Genomic DNA, 15,737 nt, shown 5'->3' with positions numbered 1-15,737 from the left:
GAGCAGCAGTGTGATGCACATATTGAACTATGTAGATGGCAATAATAAGTGATATCCGTATCGCCCGTAGGCTACACCTCTGCTGGTTGTCGTCCTTACCTCCAAGCATTTATTTAAGTTGGATGTATCGGTATCTTTTTCGCAAACATGCTTTCTGAATTTTTATCAAAAGTATCTGTAATCGGATTACAATATTTTTGCTGGAAACGTAACAGATTACATTTTTTTTTTGTGTGTAAAATCCGTTACTCCCCAACCCTGCGTGTGTGCGTGTGCGTGTGCGTGTGCGTGTGTGTGTGTGCGCGCGTGTGTGAGGGAACAGGCGTCTGCGCGACAAAAAAAAACTAAATAATTGTTGTCAGCATATTCGCTCTATTAGGCCACAGAATGCAGTGGCAATCATTTAGAATACTTTTTGCAGTTACTTTCCCTCTAGCAAGAGGTTTGTTTCGTATTATTTGGGGTTTTGATCGATGATGAAACTAAAATTAACAATGGGAAATAGGATTGCAGACATTTGCAACGTTGTAGGTAGCCCAAGAGGATAGCGAACCTGGTACATTTAGTTGATAGCTATGATTAGTTTTGCTATGTAGGAGAAGTGGGGGTGGTGTTTGGGGACTGCATGGGAAAATCTGCTTGGCCCAGTTTTCCTGTAATTGATATGAAAGCACAATACCAGTGGTATTGACTCTGAAACCAAATATGGATATACCTTAAATCAATGATATTATTATCTGAAAACATATTGATGAGATATGCAGACAACAATGTGTAAATGCCTTCATAAGAAATCGTTAGTCAGACCCAACTGAAGACGCCTGCAGATATTGTAGTCTGGCCTTTTTGAAGCCCATAGATATTTGAAGCCCTAGGGAGAGAGAACCTTTCTCAGTCCCCCTAAAAACAGAGAGTGCCAGACAGACGAGTCATCCTCTTGTTGTCTGTGGCACTTTGATGAACCCTCTTCCTCCCGTCACTACGGGGGAAGAAAAAGCGACAAAGGCCATCCCTCCATCTCATCCCTTTCATCCCTTCTTTCCCGGGTCTGAATCAGCATCAGCTGTTGGGCTTAAGAACCCCTTTTGGCACCGGCTCAAGGTCCTTTGCGCCTCTCTCACGCCGGTGAAAAGCAGCTTCCATGGTGTGACCGTGTAATATACGCCGACAGCAGTATTGACTATTTAACAGACTGAAAAATAAATAAGACTTCTAGGAGAGCCCTGAGGCCCTCCTCAACAATACATTACAATTAGGCCTCCAGGGAACTGGAAGGATAAAGTCATCCACAGGCAATTACTCTGAACCTTCAAAAGGAAAATCGCCAAGCATTGGTCAAATATAAATAAGATATATTATCACTTACATTGGAGTCATTCATTTTTTGACAGTTAGATGTGTAGAGGTCATGTGTATGCCATGGACTTGCTAATTAATTAGTTGGAATCATATCACGTTTGATATTTTGCTCTGCTTGATTTGTTTTAACCGGTACACAGTATATACGGTAGGTTGGATTAATTGCGGTTTTAGCTCTATTTCATGCATGAGCAAATGTCCAAATTAGCTTGAGCATAAAGCAGTAGCCACTTCCGTTGGAGCTTGATTGGCCACATTGAGGAACAGCACACCCAACCAATCGGGTCGTAGCAGCTGAGGAGTAGGGTGAGACAACAGCAGGCCTCGCTCAAACTTCTTGGCTATCAACATTCTCCCCACTTTCTGGTTTGCTGTGAGCGAGTCGGTGTTTTAGACTGAACTGTTTTGAAGCTGATACATTAAGAAGGGCGATTAGACCCCTTGTTATGGTGGGGGCCATTTGTTTCCCTGTGAATTAGAGTTGGGCTGAAGGCGTCACATGGCGCTAAATGAAGCCAGTTGAGGCCGGTCACTCGGCTGGTCTTGTTGGGAGGGGGGGGGGGGGGGGTAGAAAGGCGTTGGTTATTATTCAGAGGTGGACCGCACAATGCTGCCCACCCAGGCCTCAAATCGACCTAATGGGGTGGGACGGTGCGGCCGACGGCTCCTCCGACGCTCGGCTAGTCTGATCTCTCTCCTCCTTTCCGTTCCCCCCCCATCCATCCAACGCCGACATATTCTGATGACTCGTATCATTAAAGCTCTCGTCTACCGAAGAGGTAATTAGCCAAAGTATGGTATTTATCACTGGGTTTAGCCTCGCACCGCTGCCCGGGAGTTCTGGAATGACATTCAGAGCCATAATGGCGTCCGGCGGGCCGTTTGTCTACGCTGAACGTTGGTAAGTTTTTTCATCTATGTTTCTGCTGGGGGAAGGACCGTGTAAATGCCAACGCAACATGGTCACCCACAACAAGTGCAGAAAAAACAGGGTTGAAGGACAGAAGATATGGGATCCTAGGACATGAACATGTGTCTAGAATATACAGTGGCAAGAAAAAGTATGTGAACCCTTTGGAAATACCTGGATTTCCGTATAAGTTGGTCATAAATTGTTATCTAGGTCACAAAAATAGACAAACACAGTCTGTTTAAACTAATAACATACTGTGTAACCATTTACAGTGCAGGGTGGGAAATGTATGTGAACCCTTGGATTTAATAACTGGTTGAACCTCCTTTGGCAGCAATAACCTCAACCAAATGTTTTCTGTAGTTGCGGATCAGACCTGCACAACGGTCAAGAGGAATTTTGGACCATTCTTCTTTACAAAACTGTTTCAGTTCAGCAATATTCTTAGGATGTCTGGTGTGAAATGTCTGGTGTGAACTGCTCTCTTGAGGTCATACCACAGCATCTCAATCGGGTTGAGGTCAGGACTCTGACTGGGCCACTCCAGAAGGTGTATTTTCTTTTGTTGAAGCCATTCTGTTGTTGATTTACTTCTGTGTTTTGGGTCGTTGTCCTGTTGCATCACCCAACTTCTGTTGAGCTTCAATTGGCAGACAGATAGTCTAACATTCTTCTGCAAAATGTCTTGATAAACTTGGGAATTCATTTTTCCATCGATGATAGCAAGCTGTCCAGGCCCTGAGGCAGCAAAGCAGCCCCAAACCATGATGCTCCCTCCACCAGACTTTACAGTTGGGATGAGGTTTTGATGTTGGCGTGCTGTATCTTTTTTTCTCCACACAGTGTTGTGTTCCTTCCAAACAACTCAATTGTAGTTTCATCTGTCCACAGAATATTTTGCCAGTAGCGCTGTGGAAAATCCAGGTGCACTTTTGCAAACTTCAGACGTGCAACAATGTTTTTTTGGACAGCAGTGGATTCTTCCGTGGTGTCCTCCCATGAACACCATTCTTGTTTAGTGTTTTACATATCATAGATGCGTCAACAGAGATGTTTAGCTGACTCTCTAATACTCTTCTTAACCTCATTGAGAATTCTGCGCTGTGCTCTTGCAGTCATCTTTGCAGGACGGCCACTCCTAGGGAGAGTAGCAACAGTGCTGAACTTTCTCCATGTATAGACAATTTGTCTTACCGTGGACTGATGAACATCAAGGCTTTTAGAGATACTTTTGTAACCCTTTCCAGCTTTATGCAAGTCAACAATTCTTAATCTTAGGTCTTCTGAAATCTCTTATGTTCGAGGCATGGTTGAGCAGGCAATGCTTCTTGTGAATAGCAAACTCTAATTTTGTGAATGTTTTTTTAGAGGGCAAGGCAGCTCTAACCAACATGTTCAATCTTGTCTCATTGATTGGACTCCAGGTTAGCTGACTCCCGACTCCAATTAGCTTTTGGAGAAGTCATTAGCCTAGGGGTTCACATACTTTCCCCCAATCTACACTGTGAATGTTTAAATGATGTATTCAATATAGACAAGAAAAATACAATAATTTGTGTGTTATTAGCACACCATGTTTGTCTATTGTTGTGACTGACACGGAACCCAACCCGGCTGCGCGCGTGCGCCATTGTGCGCTATCGTGCATACATTTATTTTGTCCCCCCCACACCAAACGCGATCACGACACACAGGTTAAAATATCAAAACAAACTCTGAACCAATGACATTAATTTGGGGACAGGTCGAAAAGCATTAAACATGTATGGCAATTAGGTAGTTAGCTTGCACTTGCTAGCTAACGTTAATTTGTCCTATTTAGCTAGTGTCACGATCGCGTTGACATGAACGAGAGGACCAAGGCGCAACATGATTTGAATACATCTTCTTTTAATAACAACGACGAAGATGAACACGACACACTTATACAACACTAATGAAAACAACAAACGATCGTGAAAACTTCAAACGTAAGTGCACACACAAACTACTTACGTCGAACTATACATATACACAAACAATGACCCACAAACAGCTAAAGCCTATGGCAGCCTTAAATATGGCTCCCAATTAGAGACAACCGAAATCAGCTGTCTCTAATTGAGAACCCATTCCGGCCACCGTAGACTTTCCTAGAACTACACCCAACATAGACACAGCTAGACACATACACTCAACACAAAACCATAAACTACAACAAACACCCCCTCTACCATATAATACCCCAAAATACACACATACCCCATGTCACACCCTGACCTAACTAAAATAATAAATAAAACAAATAATACTAAGGCCAGGGCGTGACATAACCCCCCCCTTAAGGTGCGAACTCCGGACGCACCAGCACATAGTCTAGGGGAGGGTCTGGGTGGGCTTCCTTCCACGGCGGCGGCTCCGGCACTGGACGTGGTCCCCACCCCACCATAGTCATAAGGGGCAGCACCGGGATAAGGGGCAGCACCGGGATAAGGGGCAGCACCGGGATAAGGGGCAGCACCGGGATAAGGGGCAGCACCAGGATAAGGGGCAGCACCAGGATAAGGGGCAGCACCAGGTTAAGGGGCAGCACCAGGATAATGGGCAGATCCTGGCTGGATGACGGCTCCGGCGGATCCTGGTTGGACGGCTCATGGCTGGCTGACAGATCCGGCTTCTCATGGCTGGCAGACGGATCTGGACGCTCATGGCTGGCTGACGGCTCTGGCAGATCCTGTCTGGTTGGCGGCTCTGGCAGATCCTGTCTAGTTGGCGGCTCTGGCAGATCCTGTCTGGTTGGCGGCTCTGGCAGATCCTGTCTGGTTGGCGGCTCTGGCAGATCCTGTCTGGTTGGCGGCTCTGGCAGATCCTGTCTGGTTGGCGGCTCTGGCAGATCCTGACTGACGAATGGCTCTAGCGGCTCCTGACTGACTAATGGCTCTGACGGCTCGGGACAGACGGGCGGCTCTAATGGCTCTGGACAGACGGATGGCTCAGACGGTGCTGGGCAGACGGATGGCTCAGACGGCGCTGGGGAGACGGATGGCTCAGACGGCGCTGGGGAGACGGATGGCTCAGACGGCGCTGGGGAGACGGATGGCTCAGACGGCGCTGGGGAGACGGATGGCTCAGACGGCGCTGGGGAGACGGATGGCTCTGGCCGGATGAGGCGCACTGTAGGCCTGGTGCGTGGTGCCGGAACTGGAGGCACCGGGCTAAAGGCACGCACTTTCAGGCTAGTGCGGGGAGAAGGAACAGGGCATACTGGACCCTGGGGACGCACATTAGGCCTAGTGCGTGGGGCCGGAACTGGTGGTACCGGACTGGGGACACGCATCTCAGGGCTAGTGCGGTGAGCAGCAACAGGATGCACAGGACTCTGGAGACGCACAGGAGGCTTAGTGCGTGGTGCCGGAATTGGTGGTACCGGGCTGGAGACACGCACCATAGGACGAGTGCGTGGAGGAGGAACAGGGCTCTGGAGAGACACTGGAAGCCCGTTACGTGGTGTAGGCACTGGTGGAACTGAACTGGGGCGGGGAGGTGGCGCCGGAAATACCGGACCGTGCAGGCGTACTGGTTCCCTTGAACACCAAGCCTGCCCAACCTTACCTGGTTGAATGCTCCCCGTCGCCCGACCAGTGCGGGAAGGTGGAATAACCCGCACCGGGCTATGTAGGCGAACCGGGGACACCATGCGTAAGGCTGGTGCCATGTATACCGGCCCGAGGAGACGCACTGGAGACCAGACGCGTTGAGCCGGTATCATGGCACCTGGCTCAATGCCCAATCTAGCCCTACCAGTGCGGGAAGGTGGAATAACCCGCACCGGGCTATGAACACGTACAGGAGACACCGTGCGCTCTACTGCGTAACACGGTGTCCGCCCGTACTCCCGCTCTCCACGGTTAGCCTGGGAAGTGGGCGCAGGTCTCCTACCTGCCCTCGGCCCACTACCTCTTAGCCCCCCCCCAAGAAATTTTTGGGTAGTACTCGCGGGTCTCCAGCCTTGTCTCCGTGCTGCCTCCTCATATCGCCTCCTCTCGGCTTTCGCTGCCTCCAGCTCTTCACGAGGGAGGCGATATTCTCCCGGTTGCGCCCAAGGTCCGTTACCATCTAAAATCTCCTCCCATGTCCATGAATCCTTAATGCCTTGATCCTGTTGCCGCTGGTCATGTTGCTTGATCCGGTATTGGTGGGTCATTCTGTCACGATCGCGTTGACATGAACGAGAGGACCAAGGCGCAACATGATTTGAATACATCTTCTTTTAATAACAACGACGAAGATGAACACGACACACTTATACAACACTAACGAAAACAACAAACGATCGTGAAAACTTCAAACGTAAGTGCACACACAAACTACTTACGTCGAACTATACATATACACAAACAATGACCCACAAACAGCTAAAGCCTATGGCAGCCTTAAATATGGCTCCCAATTAGAGACAACCGAAATCAGCTGTCTCTAATTGAGAACCCATTTCGGCCACCATAGACTTTCCTAGAACTACACCCAACATAGACACAGCTAGACACATACACTCAACACAAAACCATAAACTACAACAAACACCCCCTCTACCATATAATACCCCAAAATACACACATACCCCATGTCACACCCTGACCTAACTAAAATAATAAATAAAACAAATAATACTAAGGCCAGGGCGTGACAGCTAGCTTGCTGTTGCTAGGTAATTTGTCCTGGGATATAAACATTGAGTTGTTATTTTACCTGAAATGCACAAGGACCTCTACTCCGACAATTAATACACACATAAAACGGCCAACCGAATCATTTCTAGTCATCTCTCCTCCTTCCAGGCTTTTTCATTGTTTAACTTATATGGTGATTGCATCTAAACTTTCATTGTATTACCACGACTACTGGCAAAACAGTTCGTCTTTCAATCACCCACGTGGGTATAACCAATGAGGAGATGGCACGTGGGTACCTGCTTCTATAAACCAATGAGGAGATGAGAGAGGCAGGACTTGCAGCGCGATCTGCGTCAGAAATAGGAATGAGTTCTATTTTAGCCCTTGCCATCACAGACGCTCGTTGGCGCGCGCGAGCAGTGTGGGTGCAATAATTGAATAACATGGATTTCAAAATTTATTTTGCGACGCTCGCGCACGCGACGTGTCCGGTCTGGTCAGCATGTTAGATGAAGATCAGATCAAATTTGATGACCAATTTATGTAGAAATCCAGATAATTCCAAAGGTTTCACATACTTTTTCTTGCCACTGTATATATGAGCATATATGGGTTATATTTGAATGCTTGACATTATGTAGGCCCATTCCTCCTTTCCCGTGTCCACCTGATATGCTCTGACAAATCACCACACCACAAAATGGCCGCCGTCCCCACTGGCCCAGTGACATCTCCATCTGCAGTCAGACAAGCCATTAAAAGTGCAGGGCAAAATTTCAGCCCTGTCAGTGCATATAAAGTCTCTAATTTCTCCCCATCAGCACACTCGAGCAGTTCTGCACAGCGGAGATGGACTCCCAGCAATCTAAAAACGGACACCCCACCCTGAACATTTGGATTTCATTACCCGCCGAGTGACTGAATATTCATATAATTTTATTTTATTTTACAGCCTCAGTCTCACCTGGAATGAAGGGGCCTCATGCATTATTCATTAGTACAAGGCAATGGGGCGTGGTCTGATAGAGTTGACTACTGGTGTGCCAGGGAGACTTCAGGTCCACTTCCTGATTCATTAATGATGCGTAGTTCTACCTGACCAATGGTGCCAAGCTAATCTCCACCCACAAGACAAGGCCCCTGGGTCCTGTAGGAACCTCGCTGCTTCTCCTCCCCTAATTGTTCTTGCTCTGACCCAATGAGGAGATTAGTATGAGGTACATGAGTCGAGCAGGGAATACTGCCGACCAGAAGTTTAACATCACAGCATAGCCAGTCTGAATCTGCTGGTCTGCTTGTCAGGGAGAGGTGCACCTAAATGTGATTATACCCCGACTTACAGGCATACATTTGCACATTTGAATTTATGGTTTGCCAATTTCAGATTCAAATAGCAGCATACACTTCAATACCAATAAACACTGATAGATGTTGGTCGGACTCACAGACAAATAAATATGGTACACATAATTTGGTTTCATTATTGCTCTAGTGGTGGCCACTCTTATCTACATTGACTTACAGCTTGATATTATTTTTAAAAAGACACAGTTTTATCAAGCATCTCACAATACAAGCATTCTGCTGGCAGCTTTATTCCTATCCTTTATCCCCGTCCGTCATGAACAGTTCCGCTCATCCCAGATGGTGGCGCTCTTCCCAGGGTCAAACCCCCAGATTGTAGCCTAGTGCTCCCATGCACAGCCACTCAGCCAGGTGAGCTGACGTCGCTGGTGGGCGGTCTGACACACGAGGGCAAAGCCAGCCTTGGTGTTTTGGCTCCTGATCGGGGCTGATCTCCCTCCGTCTGTCAGCCACCGGTGTCTCTGACCTTTCACCCCGGCCCAGGATAGAGGCCCCACATTACCTCCTGAGCCCTCGTCCATTAATCTCGCCGGTATTAAAGGCTTTAGACAGGTCGGCCGCGTCCCGGTCGCATTCTCTCTCTCCCTCCCAAGATCCCTGTCTATGAGGCGGAAGCCTGTATGCCCGTAATGGTGACATATCAATTACAAATCCTTCTCCCTGTATTGCCTGTATGAAAGAATCCTTGTAAATAGCACCTGACTAGGGGTTGTGAATATGATATTGAAAATGGACGGACTGCACATCCCTCTCAACACTATGAAGTGGTTGTGTATTTCAAAAGGCCATTTTAGAAATAAAACCACCCTAACCCTATGAAAGGCTTGCAACCGCTAAAGTCATGTTGCTCCTTCCAATTCAGTTACCCTTTCCTCCTGACCGTACGGACGCAGAGTTACTTCGCCCTTTGGCACTTCAGTCCCCTTCCCTCTCTTCTTTGGTGAAGTAAAACCCGGAGAGGCCGACCGGTGAGGGTGCCTAGGGGCATGGGGGCTAACTCTCCACCTGTCCACTTCCTCCTCTGAGACCGGGCTCTGTTTGAGTGGCGGCTCTATACTCCATCACGGCGTGACCTTTTCCTTCGCAGCCCGTCTGGTGGTAGGACGGGCACTCGCCAGTCTCTCTCTATTAGCCAGCCTTGTTTATGTGTCATATCACATATTCAGCCATTCTAAATACTAACTCAAGTTAAACCACTGTGTCTATATTGCAGGAGGGGGAAAAAATTGCATCCAATTATTGGGTAATTGTAGTGGACTCTGGAGGACTGACTTTTTGATTTAAGAGGGCTTTTTACCCCGAGCACATACTGACTCGCTCTCTCTGTAAACGAAATGAATAGTCGAATGAAGAAACAGAATATTGATCATGTTTTATGGGCAATCCAGTCGGCTGTCTGAGAGACGGAGACGAACGGTGCCATTCATGTTTTTGTTCGAGATCCTTCATCACGGCGCTGATGTCCAAGGTAACAATCAATCTATCAATAAAGCAAACAAAACAAAAGTAATAAATGATACATCGCTCCACCTCGCCGCAATGAAACAATGACAACCAAATGGATTTTAGCGAGCCCGAACAGGGCACTCTTGAACGCCACTCACCCACTAAATGCAATTCAGCTTTATCTACCCCTTAGACTTCTCCTTCGAGCCTGAAATGATTGTTTCACTCAAATAAACAGATTGAATGTATCATGCATCCTTGGTGTAGATTGAAATAAATCTTTCAAATCTTTTTGGCCCTCAAAAGCAATTTCTTAGCCAGCCTCCCTCTGACTGTGGGAGCTGTCTCTCATAAATTTACTCCTGGGAGTGAATAAATCTCCCTTACAGATAACGTCAGGTGTGGGGTGATGAGAGGGAACGGGAGAGACAGGAAGCCTGCGTGTGTTTTGTATGCATGTACTTATTTGTGTGTGTGTGTGTGTGCACATGAGTCTCTGTGCCCGTGGGAAGGAGTGCATCTTTGAATGGGTTAGGAAGAGCTGGTTTTGACCCTGTCACAATGCCAAAGGGTCTCCCTTTTATATGTTTGAATGTATGACGCACTTACAGTATGCCCCAATTGCCCAGGTTAACATTTTTAATTAAAGCGGGAAAAGTGTCGCTTTTTGCGTACTGTTATGCCCCTAGTTATGCTCAGAAATCTATTCTCCTGTTTCTCCTTTGAATCTCCTTCATCTTTCTCACACACTCCTCCCGGCTCTCTCTCTTTTTCTCTCCCTCCCTTTCTCCTTTTCTCTCTCCCGCCCCCTGGTTACTTTCTCACTTGTGCGCAGTTTAATAATCATTAGGAGCATGCCCCTAATGAATTAAGTCACTCGGACTAATCGCTTGCCACATTTCAAGATACGAGAGAGTGAGAGGAGGAGAGAGAGAGAGAGAGAGAAAGAGGCAGGAGGAAAGAGAGAGAGTGAACAAGAGAAAGATAGAGAGGGTATAAATGCGAATGCGGCCATTTAATAGCTTGGTGTTGGAATTTTAGAGGCAATTAGGCCCACTTAGGATGACCACACACTGCCTGTTTGTTTTCCTCACGACCTGATAAATCTTTGGCTTGATGGAGCGAGACCAGCTGAGACTCAGGACGTGTGCAAGAACGAGGGAAAAAGAGGAGTTTATAGATTAGGTCGGGAGAAATTGGTGTTCTGAGGGGACCTGTTTTTATTTGTTTTGGTTTCTGTGATGTAAAAATTTGACTTGCTAAGATGTTGTTCTCTCATATACTCAAAGCAGTAGCAGCATACCATTTGCATATTGAGGGCATGTGTAAACACCTGTCGGAGAAAGACTGTGTGTGCGTGTGTGTTTGTATATGTGTGTGTGTGTCACACACAGAACGAAAGAAGTGGACCTGTCAGGGAACCACAAAATCATTTTTCAGATAATTGAAAGCGGTGTGAGTTGAAGGCCCTGTCACCCTAGATCAGGCATATTAGTGGGCGCCAGAGTGCAGGTAGAGAGGTGGGTCTTAGCCAGAGGGCAACATGGAGACCAAACACCAGGACGTAGTGCTGGATGAGTCCCTGGGATTGGTCAGAGGGGTCTCAACGGACCAGTTGATCTATTGATTTTCAACAGCAGAAGAAGAGGAGGCAGAAATTGCCGATAAACCCTTTTGACATGTAGGGTAGAGAAAAAAAACACGTGTTCCCACACGCACGTATGCACACACGCCCACCCACCCACAAGAGAAGCTCCTTCACTAGAGACATTGAACTCTTTCAAATGTGTACGCAAGTAATTATTCAGGAGCAAGATGTGTGTGTTGTGTTTTATTCATTCATTCCCCATTAAAATCTATCCATATTCAAGTGCTTTAATCAGTATCACCTCGTGCAGTTGGTTGTTTGGTCAATTGTGCCTTGATTGGTTTTGGCTCAGTTTTGTATGGCAAGTCTCTTCACAGGTGCACCTTATTAGTTAATTGCTCAAGCCACAGTATAAACCAGGTGTGCTGGGAATGTTCTAGAGAACCGTATCTGAAAGGTGAGAGGTTCATTTGAGCACCTTTATACTGCTGGTCTGTTTTGATGTTTTATCTTGCTCGTTTGATCCTCAATGTACTTTTTAAGCCTTTAAGTGTTCGAGGTGATGGCTGGCATGTTGACACACACCCACAAACTTTTAATGTTACACACTTGTCACCTGCGCACTCACTGACCCACACGCAAATTGAACGTACATATACTGTGTATATACATGCACATGAACACTGAGGAAAGCAGTCAGATACATTCTCTCAGATACACACACATACATAAATACACCTACATTCCCACAAACATGCTGCCTTGCCATGCTAATTGTAAAGAATGGCCCAAAGGAAACTAATACCTTCATCAAAGATTTTCATAACTAAACCAAGATAGACCACAGCTTGTCGTTTCCAATGGGAACAAATGAGTCATACTGGGCAGAACAAGCGAGGAGGAGGGCAGAACTCTGTGAAGTGCGAGTGTTCAATAACTCAATAACTTTGCACTCCTGAACAGCACGACTTTTAAAAAACTTTTGCAAAGGGTGAAGTCTACAAAACTTAGTCTGTTCTGTTCATAACAGAACACTGTATTGAGATGAAACATTTAATTCATGAGAAGATTTGCAGAGTTTCGGCCAAAATCCATCTCGTTCCATCTTCTCCCACTGCGCGCCAGTGGGCTTCCTCTCACTACCGTATTTGGTAGTGAGTGGAAACACCAACCGGATGCTTCACATTTATACATCCAGTTAAATATCTGTGCCTTCATCTTCTTTAAGTTGTATTCTTTTCTTATTTTCCTCCATCTCTTTTCAACAGGTGTTGCGAATAGTGAGGGGCAGCCCCCCATGGGTATCCTTGCCGTTTGATGTTACCAGATCCTTCAACCAGCCCCTTTGCCAGGATAACCGTGACAAGAAGTACACATGGAATTTAGTCCCTTATTTGTTCCCTAGCAACCAGCTCCAACTGCCACTTCCACTTTTTCGTGCATTCATATCTGTTATTTTTTTTCACAAAATGCTACAAATGATACGCTCTCATCTGGCAATTTCTCCCGAGTAGCCGCACATGACAGGGGAGGAGAGAGAGGGACGCTCTGGGTAGTAGAAGTTTCAGCTCTTGAACAGCAATGACTCAAGCCTTTCTTTCGCCCACTGTTTCCTTTCGTCTCTTCTTCCTGTTTGTTTTTGCTCTCCTGCTTTAATCAAGGTTTTTAGTTTCCTCGGCACAAAAATACATGGCTCATCTCTCTCTGTTTGTGACAGGGGAGAAGTAATGCATTGTTGATGTAAATCTCAATGTATGTATTGGTGTATGTGGCTAAAAGCAGTGGACTGCGGAAACAACAGAAATCACGCACCATGGTTGATGCACTCCAAGCATGACACCCCACAGGGCTTGTAGAGGGTAACCGTGAGGAGTCATAACTAATCGCTTGTCACGCATACTAGGCTTGGACAGTATATCATATACCTGGGTATTTGGAAATATTTCTTTTAAGTTTTTCAATGGATTTTAATATTTTTAGCTACTTTTTAAGTTAATACTTGCAGTCAACTTGTGCAATACGTTAAAGCGGAAAAAGCAGAGATAAAGAGGATCGCATTGTTCATTTCACCTGTAACATTATGTTTCATTATGCAGCTTACTGTAGTTCCACGAACAACTGAGCCAGTCACATGTTTGTTTATAAATAGCACAACAGGATGAAGCACGAGCAGATGAGTCCAGCTGTGTATAATGACAGGGGTCGTGTTTATATTGAAAGTCAAGTGTTTTTTTGCTTCAGTAGAGTGAACAGGGACGTGCAACGATAGCTTTCCTTCACAGAAAATACATTAGTGCAACACATTCTGCAGAAAATAGATTCATTTTCATCAGATGACAGCAGAAGTGCAGAGCTATTTGGCTGGCAGTCACACACGCAAATGAACTTACAATGAAAAAGGAAGGTATTTTTTGCAAAAACAATGCATGGTCATCATGTTTCAAATTTGTATCCTACTGTTTTGCTTTTATATATTTTTCCTACGTGAAAAATGAAGAATTCTGTGTTTTAACGTGACCCCTAAGTTTAACTTGCTAGTTATCCAAGTAAGTGGCTGAATTAATAAGGTGACGGGGCATCATATTGTGTTAGTTTTCTGCTTGCCGTGTTTGAGAAGTCAAAGCCCTTTGGATGTCTGTACAGATGCCACTGCTATCTTTTGATTTCCTATCATTTGTTCTCCTCTCTGTTCTCTGCCCGTCTGCTCCTCCCTATCTTCTCCGAGCAGAGCAGACAGGCCTGTTGCCCTAGAGACTCCAAACTCCACACAGACACAGAGTGTACACATGCTACTCCAAAATCAGTACTGTTCTTCCTTCAGACAAGGATGCGTCAAAACGTTGTTCATTGGTACATTGTCTCTTGTTCACATTCGCTTGTAAATGTCCAAACTCACCAAAAATGACATTTGGTAACTCCTATCTATATACAGTATGTATAACTTTGAGCTGTATTGCCTGTTTTTCCATTTTGTTTATTTGTTTGCGCTCATTAGCATATTTAGCAAACAACCTCCATGGAAATTTCCTCGTACTTGTGCTAATTTTGTTAGAATTCTGGTAATAGATGCTGTTTTTTTCTGCCCCCTTGTGTACTAAGCCGGTTATACCGTAAATCCCGGGATGAGAGGAGGACGGTATGATGATATGAAAATCTGAATACCGCCCAACTCTAACACATACATACAGTTGAAGTTGAAAGTTTGCATACACATAGGTTAGAGTCATTAAACCTCGTTTTTCAACCACTCCACAGATTTCTTGTTAACAAACTAAAGTTTTGGCAAGTCCGTTAGGAGATCTACTTTGTGCATGACACAAGTCATTTTTCCCAAAATTGTTTACAGATTGTTTACAGAATTCACTGTATCACAATTCCTGTGGATCAGAAGTTCACATACACTAAGTTGAACGTGCCTTTAAACATCTTGTAAAATTCCAAAAGATGATATAATGGCTTTAGAAGCTTCTGATAGGCTAATGGACATAATTTGAGTCAATTGGAGGTGTACCTGTGGATGTATTCCAAGGCCTACCTTCAAACTCAGTGCCTCTTTGCTTGGCATTTTACATTTACATTTAAGTCATTCAGCAGACGCTCTTATCCAGAGCGACTTACAAATTGGAAAGTTCATACATATTCATCCTGGTCCCCCCGTGGGAAATGAACCCACAACCCTGGCGTTGCAAGCGCCATGCTCTACCAACTGAGCCACACGGGACCACCCATGGCATCATGGGAAAATCAAAATAAATCATCCAATCAGCCATTATAGACCTCCAGAAGTCTGGTTCATCCTTGGGAGCAATTTCCAAATGCCTGAAGGTACCACGTTCATCTGTACAAACTACAGTACGCAAGTATAAACACCATGGGACCAGGCAGCCGTCATACCGCTCAGGAAGGAGACGCGTTCTGTCTCCTAGAGATTAACGTTATTTTGTGTGAAAAGTGCAAATGAATCCCAGAACAACAGCAAAGGACCTTGTGAAGATGCTGTAGGAAATAGGTACAAAAGTATCTATATCCACAGTAAAACAAGTCCTATATCGACATAACTTGAAAGGCCGCTTAGCAAGGAAGAAGCCACTGCTCCAAAACAGCCATAATAAAGCCAGACTACGGTTTGCAACTGCACATGGGGACAAAGATGGTACTTTTTGGAGAAATGTCCTCTGGCCTGATGAAACAAAAATAGAACTGTTTGGCCATAATGACCATCGTTGTGTTTTGAGGAAAAAGGCTGAGGCTTGCAAGCCAAAGAACACCGTCCCAACTGTGAATCACAGGGGTGCAGCATCGTGTTGTGGGGGGTGCTTTACTGCAGGAGGGACTGGTGCACTTCACAAAATATATGGCATCATGAGTAGGGAAAATTATGTGGATATATTGAAGCAACATCTCAATCAGTCAG

The sequence above is a fragment of the Salvelinus fontinalis genome, chromosome 36, assembly GCF_029448725.1.
Source record: "Salvelinus fontinalis isolate EN_2023a chromosome 36, ASM2944872v1, whole genome shotgun sequence".
Taxonomy (NCBI): Eukaryota; Metazoa; Chordata; class Actinopteri; order Salmoniformes; family Salmonidae; genus Salvelinus; species Salvelinus fontinalis.
The sequence above is the reverse complement of the archived record's forward strand: the minus strand, read 5'-3'. Positions refer to the sequence as shown.